We start from the raw sequence: 16496 nt of genomic DNA on the forward strand, positions 1-16496 counted from the left end.
TAACTGAGATCGTAAAATACATTGTGGATTAAGGGCCGCGCGGAATAGCCACGAATGGAGCATGATTTTTCTCTTCTAGATATACCACGAGAATTATGTGGTTTACATTTTAAGCTCCGTTTCACCAGACAGGACGGAAAGTTATCTCCCAATTTCTTGGAAATATGCTTAAATCCTTTGCTCTATTCTTTAAACACTCTGCTGTCAGATTACAGATTTTTTCTTTTCATATCACAGGAGCTGACCTTTATTTCTCAGACTTTTAAGAGTTCCAAGTTTAGATCAAAGAATTTGTTACCAGTATTGACACTTTTAGGAGTGTCTTAAATAAATTTAAACAATCAGAATCAAATTGTATTTAGACTAAAGGTTAATTTAATGTTTGGCAATGTAAAACCCGATTTCGTTCAATTCTGAGTAAAATTGTATCAACTTTTGAATGTGGTTTCGATCTTTGTTTTTGTGTTTTCAAAACGTGAAGATTAGGTAAAGTATTTTAGCTACAATTTGTTAAATATTTAGAATAATTTATTAAAATAAGTGCCATTAATCTGTTTATTTAAGTTTCGAATGTTTTGTTAATTCCACACATAAAACTTTGGATTTTAGCGATTTATGTAATTTAAAATATCTTTTTGCTGCAGTTTTTTCAAGATACAAAATGTCTTTTTTTAACAAAAGAAACCAATAAACTGTTAAATCTTGAGTTAGAAATCTTATTAGTTTCGATTTTTCAATTTTTTTAAAGGTATATCTAACTGTTTAAAGTGGGAGTTGAAATTTTTATATAAAATCAATAATATACACGTGTATCAGAAATAGGTGTGCTAATTTTACAAAGTAATAAAATTCATCAAGTTTTCCCTCTTCCTTTTGTGCAATCGAGCCTGTCACTGTTTAATAATTGGTTTGTAATATTTTTATATTTATTATAACAATTTTAATTGTTGTTTTAAATTGTTTAAATTGACCGTTTTTGCCACAACAGCACGGCATGTAATTTTGTATGATTTTAAGTAAATTTGCAAAACTTTTACTAAAAAATTACAATTCGAAAAACTGTTTTGGTTGTTGAGCACTGTTACGTGTTAAAATTATTACACGTATTTCTGGTACACCAGGTATATTCTAGAATTTTAGTTGCTTAACGTTTTTCAAAGTTTTTTACATATCAAAGTTGGAAATAAAATGTTTGTTTATTATTACTATCTGTTTTATTTTAGAAAAAAAATAAAAAAAATTACCAGAATCACGTGTAAAGTTTCCATTTACTCGGTTTTGAAACGTTAAATTACCTACATACATACAATGGCAGTTTTTGGTTTTTAAATATTTGTTTTTGCAGTTTTTGTAAATGACAAGTGTTATAATGAAATTCTATAACAAAATAGACGACAATGTAAGTTTTGTAAAATATGACACATATTTAACTTGCTCTAGAAGAAAAAGTTTTATGTTTTAATAAACCCACCATCCAATGAGAAAAATAATTCTGAAAATATCAGTTTTTGGTAAAGGTTGGAACCGGATAATTATATACGTTTCTGAATTTTGTTTTGACGATTTGTACCAATTATATTCTCTTTTAATTCCTGCTTAAGTTCTCTCAACACATCTCTCAAATTTCAGGTTTTTTATTATAATACGTATAACAAGAACAAGAACTGACTTTAATCTATTTGTGTTTCTGAGTTTTTTATTAGTTTGAACGATTAGACAAGTTGGTTAACGCAAAAAAAATGGCTTATGTTATCACACAAGACGTCTCACTTAAAAAATCAGCAACACCTATTATTTAGACCAGAATTGGATTTGTAGGGGATTTATTTAATTCCGAATAAAATTGTAATTAAATTTCGAAGCTGGTTTAAATTTGTTTTGTTTTGCATTAGAAGACATTTATAAATTAGACGTAATTTCAAATTCAAATTTTTAAGATCTTCTTCAGAAAATGAAATGTTGGTAAAATGTTTAAATTATTTTATATTGTGTATTTTTAAAATAATTATTGATAAAAATAAATTAGTTTCGAAACTTTCAATAACTTTAATTAATCTTAAAACTGTAGACGTTATTGATTATCAAATTTAAAGTTTCACCTCACTTTTTTATTATTTGTAGTTCAAAATATTCTTTTTTTATAATAAGTGGAAATTAAACTTTGAATTTTTTACATTGCTTTAGATAAAATTACATTTTTGCCCTTGAACAATTTGATGGAAAAAATTGTTGTTAGTTATTTACTTTATTTTAGGCTGATGATGATTTAATTAAAATCGAAACGTCGCTAGAAATATAAAGCTTATTTATATCTGTGCCCTAAATAACCATCAACGATTTCCTCCGTCTTATTTTAGGGTTCTTTAATGGTTTTTAAAATATGTAAGTGTTTGATGAGAATGGGGATTAGTGTGTTTACAAAAAAATAAACAATATCAACTTTAACATGCTGACTGATGCTTAAAAAAAGTGTAAAAGCACCTAAACTGATTTTAGAAAAAAATAAGTAAAACTGCATGAATATCTCTTTTCCATTAAAAGTTTTAATATTACAAGAACACAAGGCGTTTTATTTATCTCTGAGATTTTTTAAAGTTTTAAAAATTAGGCGAAGAAAAGTTTTCAATTTATTTCAATTATTAAAACTTATTTCAATTTCAATTAAACGTCTAATTTTAAGAATCAAAATCGTATCCACTTAAATAGATAATTAGCGAATAATTCGATAAATGTATAAATTTTCTATAAATAATCAATTAAGTTGATGTTTGGAAAAGCAAAATATTATTTGAATTTAACTTCAATCCGGTAAATACTAAACTTCAATCGGCCCTAAAAATTTTAATTTTCTGCAAGTTGTTTGGATTCCTTGTATTTGGTTTGAGTGATATTTACGTAATTAGTTGAGATTCCAATTTTTTTTAACATGTAATGTTTTGGTGAAATGTTAGACTAACTACTTCATATGTATTTAAGTTGTTTCAAATAATTGATAAAAACTGCTGCAAATTCTAAACGAAAAGTAGATTTTACTTTACTTTATTTTTTTTATTTCAGAAAAACATAAACAGAAAAATTTGGCTTTGTTGAAAAAATTGCCGATTAAAAGTGTTAATTTGATATCTAAAGACTTGAAGAAAAATTAAATATGGTTTAGAACAAATTCTAATCACTAATACCATGTTTCTAAAAACATATTTATTGGAGATATAAAGTTAAACCTCAGTTAAAACATGCTACGCCAATCAGATACACATTATCTTAGCAACTAACTGAGAGATAAAATTTAACTGAAGTTTAATAATTGTACCTGAAATCGGACCTAAGTAATGTGTGTGTCTAATTCGAATGCAGTTATCGTAACGCATAGTAATTTAAATAAATAATTTTCTTCGAAACAACACAAAAACTACGTCTTTGCCTTTTATCCAACACCTAATTTACTCAAAACTTTCACATAACGTGTATTTCACTTTAATCGTAAATCCGACATTTTGACACTTTGGGTGTAAGTTTTAAGTAGTGAACTAGATACGGCAGTTTACCTTCTGCTTATTAATGAACCTTAAACTTCGTAAAGTTTTAAACCAAACATAGATTAGTTTTAGAAGTAATCAGACGTTGTTCTAAAAATACTTTCCGCAATCAAAAAAGCATTTTCCAAAATTAAAAAACTAATATTAATTGAGTTATGAAACTAGAAAAATTACACAAAGAAAAGTGTTTATCTGATTTCTAAATAAAACAACTGTTCTATTTCAATAAAACATTAAGGCTTATATACCTTACTGTACGTAGTGTTTTACATAAAAATGGTGGATGCGCCGGGACAGTGCTATAAAATGTACTGACGTTTTGTCTTAGAACTGAACCAAGTAGAATGCCACAAACAACCAATAATTAAATTAATGTTAAGTAAAATAAAGTGGTGCAAACGTCGCAGAATACAAGAAATTACCTTAGAGTACTTGTTCTCGAAAACAGATAAAGTTAAATCTTGGCTTTGCTTTGACAGTAGTTGAAACGTTAGCTTTATCAAAGAAGGCAACTTTTGGGCGACCTTTGCAACATGCACCGCATCACATGCCGTTTCCGTCCCGCCAGTTTTCCGGTTGTGCGTCAAAAGCGCGAGTTTTCGCGTTGTACAACACCATCAACAAGAATTATTTAGGGCGCTTGCGTCCGTTCCAACACGGCTTTATGTTGGGTGGCGTCCCGACGCAACTTTAGTTGCAGGGGAAGCGTCGCCGTCGCAACACTTTGTCTGCAGGAAGACCGCGTCGGAACAGGTGTCGCGAGATATCGGCCTCTACTGTGGTGTAATTGGTGAGCATTTTTTGGAGTGTCTTTCGCGTAGTGATTTGACGAAAACGTGTGCGGATTTGATGTCGTGGGCTTTTTAAATATTCAAGCCGAGAAAAAGCAAGTGAAGTTTGTAGGGAACTTTCTATGCAGAGGAGCTAAAATCTGGGACTGAAAAGTAAGTCTTAAATATGGTGATATTTTTTTTACTTTTAACAAATACTTGATTTTCATGCTTAAACGATTACTAAAGTAGCTGGTTTTGGGATTAATCAGCAATTATTCATATTTAGTAATAAAGCAATTTCTGGGATAAAACTTTCATTCTGTTTAAAGTTTTTACCAAAGGCGGTTAAAATTCTACTAAACTACAAAATTTGAAACAACATTGTTCTATAAACACAATATCTTTAAATGTAAGTTTATGGCTATGCATATGCGTATTGTACGTAGTACAATGTACACTTTTTTTAGTTTCAGCAAAAAGTTGAAATTTCAGACAACCAGTGGTAAAATATTAATCAGTCTTAAACTTTGTACAACTTTTGTCATATCCAACTGTATAATATTTGATGAGATTCCACAGTCGTGTTATAATCAATTGTTACGTGTATCAAAGATTGAGAATATTCTACCGAGTTGCTTAATTTCCTGTTACCATTTTTGTAAATTTGTGTAAAAGCTATGTGTTTATTACTGTTACACCATACAAAAGCGCTTTAATTAAAGACTAATTTAATATCTTGTTTTGTTTACTGTTTCTTGCATAAATCGAAGTAAAACGATACTATTAAAAAATAGCATGCCACCTGAACCAGAAATAATTTAAGGAAAAATAATTTTAATTGTTCGTTCTATTCTAATGTTTTAAACCATTTTTTAATTCTAACCCTATGATTATTTTGAAATAGATTCAAAGTAGGACCACTCTTTATTTGTAGAAATGTTAATTGCTCGGTTGAGTGTTTTTGTATAAGGTCGTAAACAATATCACCAACTGTTTTTTCTTTGTGTTTTTGCTACGTGTTTGTGTTTGCTTGTCCAACATGCAAATAGGAAGGCTTTTAAACACGTTAAAAATTCTTTTGCAAAAAAGGAAGATAGGCAATACGTATTCTCTAGTAATGTTAGTGAGCTCAAAATATAGTTGCAACAACATGTAGTTTATTTTAATATGTCTCTAAATAATGTTATTAATAAAGTTAAGCCCATGTAACACAAGCTGCTGCGTCTAGATCCCTCATTAGAAGAACTTTTGATTAATATATTTATTTAAAAATTTGATATAAACATTTTTTATTTATGAAAGTGAAAATATTTTCAGTGTTGGTCCTGTAGGAAGTCGACATTCGTTTTGATATTTTATGAAGGCTATATGTTTTTTGATTTCTAGGTTTTGTCAATGTTTACGATTATGATGTTTTTGGATTTGCATCTCCTCACTCAAAAATTGATAATTTTTTGATTTTTAATTATATTGAAATCGTACTTGAACATGTGACAGAAAAGAATTAAATCTTTTCTTCAATGTTTTTCAATTTGTTGAACAGTTAACAGATTCCAAATTCTTAAAGTTACGAGTATGTTTGAAGAACTCTTTCTCAATCTTTCCAAATAAAATGTCTTAATTTTTATTGGACTTTAAGTATAAGAGAAGAGATTTTGGTTCTGCATTGATCCGTATTAACATTTAAACCTATGTTAAAAGATTTCAAGTTAATTCTTTTCATATTTCTTTTTCAAACCGGAATCTTATGAATTTGTTATGTATTTACGGAAAGTATACTTACCAAAAGTTTATACAGAACTTATCTCTTATTCAATGAGAAATATTTCTACCAGCAAAAACAACTATGACTAGTAATTAATTTTCCGCCATGTCAAAAAAAAACAATTTTCGGTTTAGGGAAATTTGATAAAAATGTCGTTAGACAACTTAGCAACTCGAGTTATCCAAAAACACATAAAAAAATATATTTTTCTGTTTGAAATACCAATGTTCAAATAATCTTAAAAATATCTCTGTAACTAAAATTAGCGATTTTTCTTTTTAATTTTAATTTTTACTTTTCATTATTTAAAAGTAAATAGGAGTACCTGAAAGTTTCTACACTCAAACTGAATGAATTTTCTGGTAAATTTTTTCACCAGGTTTTGTTCAGAAGTAGATAAGCTTTATTACATTTAGGACCGGTATCACAATCTTCAGTTAAATCTAATGAACATTCTAAGGATCTATTCTACAACTAAATTTAACTCTCATTAGTGAAACCGCGCCTTACTGAATTGTTGTAATTTTTTGCACAAAAGAAAGAAGGAAAACAGTAAAAATTATAACGAAGAATTTAGCAAAATGTTATATAGAAAAATTGTTGTATTTGATGAGCTTTATTACGTGTTAAAATTAACACACGTATTTCTTATACACTCTGTATAGGTAATAAGTTTTATGTGTCGAGAATAAAGGGGGCGTATTAAGTGACAATAAAAATAAAAACTAAAATAACATTTTATCGACACTATTTACTTGGTGTTGCTAGCTATTTGAAATATAATATTTCTGTATCTGCGAGTTTAAGAAGGGTAATCTCATTTTTTACGAAAATGAGATAATTTCAAATATTTAGCAGTTACTTAAACTGAAAATCTCTTTAAAAATGTTAATATGTTAATGTTAATATAAAGACCACCTTCATTAAATCAAAATTACAATTAACAGTAGAATATATTTCAGAAAAGTTAAATTTTTGTTTATCCTGAACATTTCACATGCTTGTTTAACTCGCAGGTACAGATTTAAGAGTTAATATATCATAAAGTAAACTAACTGCTGAATACGATGCACTAAAAAAATAAATAAAAGTACCGGTCTAAAAATTACACAGTTTCATTCCTTGTAGTTACAACTTGAGAAACAAAAGTAAATAAAAATTTTGTAGTGCATCGAACTTACCTTTTTTACAAATGTGCAGTAAATTATTTTCCAATAAAACAAAAGCGCTAACAGAGTTTAATTTAAAACATATATTTTAAAATGTGGATAAAACGTCTTGATAAGATTGAAACTAAAAAACTTTTACATAATTCAAAATTGTTTCAATGGTTCAATATTATAATTTCAGTATTTTAATTTTCTGTGAAAAAAAATCTTGTAAAGTTTTTTATATCTCTGAACTCCAATGACTCGACAATTTTGAGTTTTTACTTCCCAATAAAAATGGAGGGCAAATTATTAAAAACAGAGAAAAAACTGGCCACATTGATTTAACGACTAAACACGATCTCTTGCCGATATAACTGACAAATGTCAGAGACATGCAGCAGTCATTTGTTAGCGCGACCGTTTTCCTTCTTTCCCATTTCCGCAAGATTTCTCTAAGCTGGAAATAAGACTTTTGGTTTCTGTTTTTCTATCGCTATATTTGCAGAAATAAATTGTTTACAGCCAAACTACAACAAAGTGAATTGAACGTTTTAATTAAATCGGTTAGGAAAAATTCAATTGAAATGTCCTGCACCCCGCCCATTCCTCTTTTAGATTTAATAACATGGATATTAGTCTGCAGTTTTATCGCGTTTGATTTGGAACGTTCGGATTTCCATACGGGGAATTTTAATGGCGATGGGCGAATGTCGATTGTTTCCGGCAATGACGGAAGTTTCAAAAGGAATGCTCGGTTAAAATCGTGCATGAGTTGGGGCGGCGTAATCTTTGGACTCTGAACAAATTCATTTAAATAAATAAATAATGCGAAGATGAAGTGAACGGGTCAGGCTGTCGGAAACTTGCTGAAATCCGTTTCTGCATCAACAATTTTCAACTTGGATCAAGGGGAGAAAGTTAGCGTTTATACGGAACGTTTTACTGATAGCTCTTAAAAAGATATAATAATTAATTTAAGTGGCGAGATCCGGAGGATGGATTTTGCTTAAAATTTATTTAGTGTTGTTACAAAACCTATTTCATTATGAAACACCCTTTCCCTTTTGCTTTCCTTCAAAAGTGTTTCTCTTTTTTTGGCGAATCACTACCAAGGGACTATTACCAAGCCACCCCTTTAATATCTCTGACAAAGTAATGAATAAATTATATTTTTTATTTTTCGCCCAGTATATTATATCACATATTATGTTCGCTTTTTATTTATTTAGCTAGAAACTAATTCAGCTGTTTTTTTAATTCGCTTAATTTGAAACTGGTAATCTCAAAGCTTGTGTTACTTTGAGCAATGTTTAAAACAGTTTGTAATAGGTGTTTCATGTCTTTTTACGATATTTGAATTAGGTCGGCGCATTCAAAAATTGTATATTACTTAGCTAAAGATTACATTAATAATTTATAAACGCAAGGACGCAAATAATAAAGAAATGGTGGATGCGCCGTGTTAATTTAAATCTTGTTTAAGTAAAGTTTTGTAATAAAATGGTTCCTAATATTATTTTTGTGTTTTTACGCACATTAATTTTAACCCGGCGCATCCACCATTTTTGTTTCTCTAATAATTTGTAACCAAAAAACCAGTCACTTGTATACTTTTTGTATCATACGTGTAATGTAAATCGCAAGCTTGTTACTTGCACGAATCGAATTGTCTTTTTTTATAAAACGGGCTCCAGAAGTCGGAAATCTTTGTATTTCACACTGAAAAAAGGTTTTCTTGTAATTGCCTAACATAGTTTCAAACATTTCCCATTTATAACTAGAAATGGCAAATACAATGGAGTTGCTTATAACAAACTTCGGGGTAAAACGAACTAAATTTGAGTTAAAATGTGACGCAATTTTCTGTTTATAACGAATTTTTCACCGAGTTTTTAAGGAATATGTGGGGTTCATTATGACAAAGCAGTAAGTGTTAACTGATCAACAGGTAATTGAATAACTAACTAAAAACAAGTTAACCAATAAAAACGTGTGTTTTTAATCATAAAGTATAGTGTGAATTTGCTAGTTGTGCAAATATTTTATGACATTAGATAGTAGATAGTAGCTCAAAATAAGTCAAAATAAATCTACTCGCTTTATTCGAACATTTACTACTTTTACTATTTTTTGAGATGTAGTGGGTGCAACATCCACTTTACCTTTTAAAAATTCGTCAAAAAGCGCAATATCAATTAGGTTTGCTTCTTTTGGGTACTTTTTTCAGAGTTTACCTAACTAATAGGTGGTGACATTTGGGGAAATGAATTTCAGTATGGAATGATTTATTTGTCTGTGGCTGCTTTTGTTAATTATAACTCAATGTACTAGATTTTGAACAACTAAGCTCTGAGACCAGATTGATTTTAAATTTTTATTGGTTATTCGCCCTCCAAAACTTTAGATCTCAGAGACTATAAATATTCGGATAATGCAAGTTGAGTTATTTTCACTTCTTTTGACCTCTACTATAGTGGCGGTCAGCTCGATTTGCGTGTGCGTCATCAATTTCATTTTTTCATTACCAACACAAAGCTGTAAAAAAATTAACAAAAACAATGCAAATTTAAACAACTGAGGGGTATCTAAAGGTGGTATCCTTAAATATTAATTTACATGTGCACTGCGACAACACCGTCAAGTGTCACGAATTTGTCAAACTGACATTGACAGTAAATTATAGACGTCGTCGCATGGTTGTTGAAAGTGTTATCGGTGTTAATCGCAAGTATTTTCTGTTCGTTTTTTGTGTTTTGTGATTTGCGTTTTTTGTAACAACTCATAATTTAAACAGTTTGTAACCTCAAAAAATATTTGATAGTTTGTCACCGCTATGCCCCTGCTATGTAAACGTAGTGACAGAAATGTCAGATGACACACACGCAAATGGAGCTGAGCGCTACCCTATTACCATTTACAATATTTGCACAACTATAATGTTGTTTTTTCAATAGATACTTATTTACTTCATCTTAATTCATACATAAAGCAAAAATAATTGATAAAAACCAATCTTTCATTTACTGCTTATAACGAACTTCGGTTATAGCTCTTAGAGCCTAATTTCAAGTTGAGTTACGACCCGCGCAAATCATGATTGACAGCAACGGCGCAAATCTAGCAATGTCATTCGTTGCTGCTATGCAACTGCGACCCGCGCAACTTTGCGACCAAACTTGAAATTAGCCCGTTAGGCATTTTACCTGTGCTTTACTATTAATTGAATTATTACAAATATTACAAAATTATTACAAATATTACAAATTGTGTATTTTTCCAACATTACAACCTCAACACAATTTGTAAACAAGATAGTAGATCTTTGTGTTTTACAGCTAATAAACTTTTCAAAACGTTTAAAATGTTCCACGTTTGTTTTCACTACATTTTTTTTGCCCGGCGCATCCACCATTTTTTTTAAATTTTTACAACATTAACAATTTGTAACCAGAAAACGTAAATGCCCATAATTTACAACTGAAAAACGCTGTTTTATAACTGTTTAATATAGTTTCTGACATTTTCATGTGCTTCTACATTAATGAAATTTGCCTGGCTCCCCCATTTAAATAAAAATTTAAAAATTCTAAAAAATCATTTTGCGAATAAGTACGTTTTTCTGTTACTGTTTAATTTGGTTTCTAATATTTCAAATTTATTTTTACACAATAATTTCTAACCCGGCACATCCACCATTATTGTTATTTAGGTATATCAGAATTGCAACAAAAACTATTCGTAATCAGAACTGCTGATACCTCCATTTCACAGTCAAGGAACTTGTTTTTATTACTATTTATGGTTTTTAACATTAGACGTGTTTTGTAAATTGAGTGATTATGTATACCGGGTGCTCAAAAACCGGCGCACCAACTCAACAGTGTGTGGTAGAGAATTGCTTACATATAAAGAGATAAATAATAAAAAAATCTTTTTATTACAGTTATTCTTAAATAACGAATTTTAAATAAATGATATGTGGCAACATTGTCTAACAGTCGTGATCTCAATAGAATTTGATCAACAATAAAAATAAATTATTTTTGAAACGGTTTCCTAGAAAATAGTTCCCAGTGTTGGTACATCTACAAGCTGTGATTTTTTTGATGAATTAAATTTCTTTTAAATTAAAAAAAACTGCTAAAGTATGTTAGTAAATTTAAAAATAATTATTCATCGTTTTGCTAAGGAACGATTACTTAGTGCAAAACGTAAAAACATTAAAAAATAATAAAAATTGAGGACGTTAACAAAATAAGTTTGTAGTTCCAGATTTTTTTAAAATATAACATTAAAAATTTTTTCAAGATTTTTCCCGTGATCTACACATGCTTCTCAACAACGTACCACTGAGTTGGTGCGCCAGTTTTTGAGCACCCTGTATTTGGCTGGGTTACTTCTTAATTTCTGTATTTCTTTTATAGGTACACAAAATTTGTAGATAAAAATCGAATATTTTAGTTTTTTACTGTTAACAAATAGTTTTTTAGTGTTTAAGACAATTTCTAATAACTTATATCAATTTTTCAAAAAATAATTTTGCCCTGCGCACCCACCAAATTTTTCAACTTTTGTGAGCGAGAATCATAATAGTGTATCTGCAAGTATATTTCCAAGCATTCAGGTGTGTTTTAGCAATTTTTTATTGCCTTCTTACTTGGAAAATTTCATCATTAATTTGTATTCAGAAATTGTAAATACTCATATTCACGTCATTTATCACAGTTTAATATTATCTATTGTGGTCACAAACAACTGTTCAAAAATGTGATCAGTTGTAATTTTGCAGTATGTTTATGCAATAAATGTAAAAACACTAAGCGAATAAATGCATAAATAGCCTCTTACATCGTGCAACGAACTTTCAACCAACTCCAGTTTTATCTTGCTTGCAGAAACGTGCTTGAGAGTATATGCAACATGAATGAATACTTCGAGACTGCCTATATGACAAAGCAATTTTCTAGCAAAAAATTTGAATGCTAAATTGAGTTATAAAGATGTTTTTGTAGCGGATTTTGTCACGGAATATGTGAATGCCAAACTTTCACGAAACAAAAATGCACAAAAACCGAACATGAAAGGTTCTCTCTTTTGAAAATCAATACTCCAATATCATTCTAAACAATTCTAAAAAATAAATCAAGAATAAATTTCTTAAGCTTGCACACACATATTTCTTGTGTTTTACGAAGATTTCAGTTTATTCTTGGTGCTGAGAAAGATACTCAAAGCTGAGAATTAATTTAGGTTTGATCAATTTGCTGCCTCTGAATTATTCAATATCTTATCTCTGTGTTTCGATATGCATAATGATTTAAAAGGCCACAATGAATAATCCATTAATTTGCAAACAACCCAGATTAAACCGTCGGGTAATAAACTGGAAATCGGTTTTTTTTCATACAAAAATATATAAACATGACATAACATAATATGTTTATTGACACTTAACCGAAACTTTGATGGCAGATTTATCGTCTGAGTCGATTCGATTAGGGGATGAAAATTGGAAAAAGCTCTTTTATGACAATTTGGTACGGGTTCACTGTTGCAAACCCACGGCCGCTAAATCATAACATTAACCAATTCGTCCGAAAGGTTGTAATAATTTTGAGGCTCATAAAATTTAAATAAAATTACGGTTGTAACAGTTCAAATATTGTGGCTTTTTGTAAATTTATACACAGCTGTAAAATGGAAAATTTTCAAGAGGCTGCAATTATTCGACGTTTTGATTTATTTGCCAGCTCAATCAATTAATTTTTTTCTTCTCTCTGTGTCACGAGAAATAATTGAGCCAGTCCCGGGCCGATTCTTTACTTTGCGGCTGACAACTCCCAAATAAAAATCCTTTCGCTTTTTGTTTGTAGCAGTGGCGTGATGGATTGATAGTCTCGAGAACTAAAAAAATATACAGCACAACTAAGTCTTCAAAAGGCGAAGGAAAAAAACGCGGCTGGTAAACATCTCTTCAAGAGCTTCCCGAGTCAAATTGTGGGAAGGAAAACATGGGGAGTTTATGCCCTGGCCATTATCGCCATGTCAATATGTTGGTATCATTCACAGCGCGTTTCAGTTTCGCTCCCTTGGCGACCGTAAAGTGTTACCGCCTGCCTGCATTTTGACACCTACATCGGTTTAATAAGGAGGCTTAATTGGTCACTGGAGGAAGTAAAAAATATCGAAAGAAAAATGGAGTCATGCAGGCACTATTATATGCAGAAATAAAGATGTCGATTCAAAACTTTTAACATTTTTTAAAAATTTTTTGCTTCTATGGCTGGTTTGAGGTTCAAGTTAAACGATGATCTATAATTTATATGCCGTTTTTAATAGACTTACATGTTCTTTAAAGCAGTCTATGTAGAATGACTGTCAAAAAAAATTTAAAAGTTAGGTGGTGGTTATAAAAAAGCGTTTAGTAAATTTCAGAACTAAATAAAAAATCAACAGAAACTTTCGAAAGTATTGAGTAGCAAATGGTAGTTGGAGAGATAAAATATACATAGTTACTATGGTGATTAAATAGCCAACAAAAAATTGTTTGATTTGCTAGAGAACACAAAAGAACTCTCAAATTTTGCAAAAGTATTTTATGACCGACGAATTAAAATATAGAGCTAAACTAAAAATCTGTTCAGGAATAGCAGCCTAAATAAGTATCTACATAAATAACATCTACAAAAAATATAATATTATATTATTTTACATTTATTTTTACAAATAATATTTTTACCCCGGCGCATCCACCAAATTTTTATTTTATAAAATAATAGTTTGAAAAGAAGAAAACGCAAATACTTATATTACATAACTAAAAAACGCTGTTTTCATAAATGTTTAGAATAGTTTTTAACATTTTACATGCGTTTGTACATTAATTATATTCCGCCTGATTTATCAAAATACTTTTCAAAATATTGAGCTGCAAATAGTAGTTGAAGCGACAAAATATATGTTATATTATACAGAAATAATGACTAAAAATTTTTTTGTCGTGCTAGACAAAAAAATTATGGGATAGAAATTTTCAAATTTTGTTTAATTCTCTCGTAACCTATCAAAACATAAAGCTCTATTAAATCACTCTTTACAAATAGCAGTCTGAAAAGGCGTCTATACAAACAACATAAACAAAAAATTAATTAAAAAATTCTTCAATCAAAGAAAATATCCATGTATTTTTTTTAAATATTGGCAGCTAAAGACTAAAAGCAGTTGGAAAAAACGTAAAATACATTACAAAAACATAATAAGGTATGTACTTTACAAATTATTATCATAAGAGTCAAATACATAGTTTCGAAACACACATAGGAATCGAGAGTAAAAGTTAAAGAATGAGTCTGCTAAAAGTATATTTTTACTGTAATACTGTTATTACTGTACTGTAATAACACAGCTAATAATAAAATTATTAAATTGTTTTCTACAAAAGCCAACTTTTTTTCTACAGTTCTTTAAAAAACATTAATATTAAAGCGCTCTACAAAAAATACTTCATACAAACGAAACTTAAATGTTGTTTTGTTTTGCACAAAAAATACATACAAAAACGATCACTGTGATATAAAATATGAAGTAATTAACAACAAACGCTAGTTTCTGTGTAATTATTAGTTTTTGATTTACAGTGAAAACTACTCACTGTATACATAAGAGATTTATCTTAAAAAACGTTCTCCCGATTTGTAAAAAAAACGGTTTTTAAGAAAAAAATTTCAAGGTTAATGAAGTGGTTGTATAGATTTTTTAAAAAATAAAAACTGTTTAGAAAACTAAAAGACATCGAACAATACCAGATTATCAAAATTTCTAGGCTTGCATCTAATCATAGCCAAAAGAAGTCTAAATAAAAGTTATTCTCTATTTTTTTATTATAAACTTTGCAATTTACTTCTTTGTTTTTGGCAGATTATATTATGTTTTTCCTTGTTTTGTTCAAACATTTGATGACGCTATAAGGTGTCCGTGCTTTTATTTTATAACTACCAATCTTGCTATATTTTTTAAACTTTGTCCTCTTGCTATTTTTACTTTTTTTCACGATTTATTATTATTTATTATATCAGATTTTGTCTTCTTTTCTTCTTGTTTTTTTCTTTTAGTGAAAACGTAAGAAGCGTGACACTTGTATAGCTACTTTTGCAATTTATTTATTTTTGCTCAATAGAATAATTTTTTGTCAGTTTTTTTTAAACATTTGTTGACGATGGATTTTTTATTGTCTCATATGTTAACAGCCATGCTATTTTTTTCTGTTTCTTGATTTTCTAACTTCTTCCAGTTTGTATCTATATTTAAGTAATTACTTATTTAGCTCTTTTTTTCTTCATTTTTTGTCTGCCTTTTTTTAATTAAAATGATGATACATGTTAAAGAAATTTTTTCAAAATCTTTTAATCCAAAATTTCATAGCGTTTGTAATTTACTTCTTTTTAGTGATTCGAATTTTTATGTTTTCACTTTTTTTAATTGTTTTTTTTTGTTAAAATATCTGTTGACGCTGTAAAGTCTTGTAGTCCTACTTTGTAAAAGTCAAACTATCAATTGTTTTGTAGAATCAATGCCATCTCTTGCTTTTCTACCTTTTCTCGCTTTAGATCTTATACAAATAATTACGGTTAACTTTTTACTTCTGATTCTTTTATCTCAACAAGAAAATTTCGAAATTAAAAAACAAAATGTTAATTGAAACAAGTCAACTTCAAAAGCAATTTTCGCAGTCTGATTTTTTCTTTTTGTTGCTGTTAATTGATTTACTTTAGCTTACTTTGTACTTTCATTTACTTTGTTAACAGTAAACCTTTGTTTTTTTTTTGGAGAATTTTCTTTTTCTTGCTTTTCTATCTTTTTCTACCTTTTATTTTATTTCTTTTCTTCTATTTTCTTTTCTTTTCTGAGAAGAGGTTTTTCAAAGTTCTTAAAAAAATGTTAATTAACACCAATCAACTTTAAAGACAAATTGATATTTTATCATTTGTTTTTGTGTTAATGTGTTAAAGTTTACTTTTTAACAGTCAAACTTCCTACTTTTTGTTTTTAAAAAATTTGTACCTTTTTTCGCTCTTATTATTACTTAAGCAATTATTTCAGCTTCTGTCTTGTTCTCTTCGTGTCTCTCTTCTTCTACTCAAGGTGACATATGTCTAAAAAAAGGTTTGCAAAGTTTATTAAAGTAATGTAATTTGAGACCAGTAAACTTTATAAAAAAATCGTTAATCGTAAAATATGTAGGTACATTTAAACGATTTCTTAAATAAAAAAA

At 29.0% G+C, this 16496-nt stretch overlaps 1 protein-coding gene across 1 annotated transcript in view; it reads left to right on the top strand.

The window, feature by feature from the left end:
• Window positions 1-4243: 4243 nt before the first annotated feature.
• stg1 (stargazin-like protein) overlaps window positions 4244-16496 on the top strand; it is a 415841-nt gene continuing 403588 nt past the window's right edge. The window contains exon 1 of the mRNA XM_064357655.1: window positions 4244-4480. The gene's annotated coding sequence lies outside the window, so the exon portion shown is untranslated. The remainder of the gene's footprint in view (window positions 4481-16496) is intronic.

Source organism: Tribolium castaneum, chromosome 6, assembly GCF_031307605.1.
Source record: "Tribolium castaneum strain GA2 chromosome 6, icTriCast1.1, whole genome shotgun sequence".
NCBI lineage: Eukaryota > Metazoa > Arthropoda > Insecta > Coleoptera > Tenebrionidae > Tribolium > Tribolium castaneum.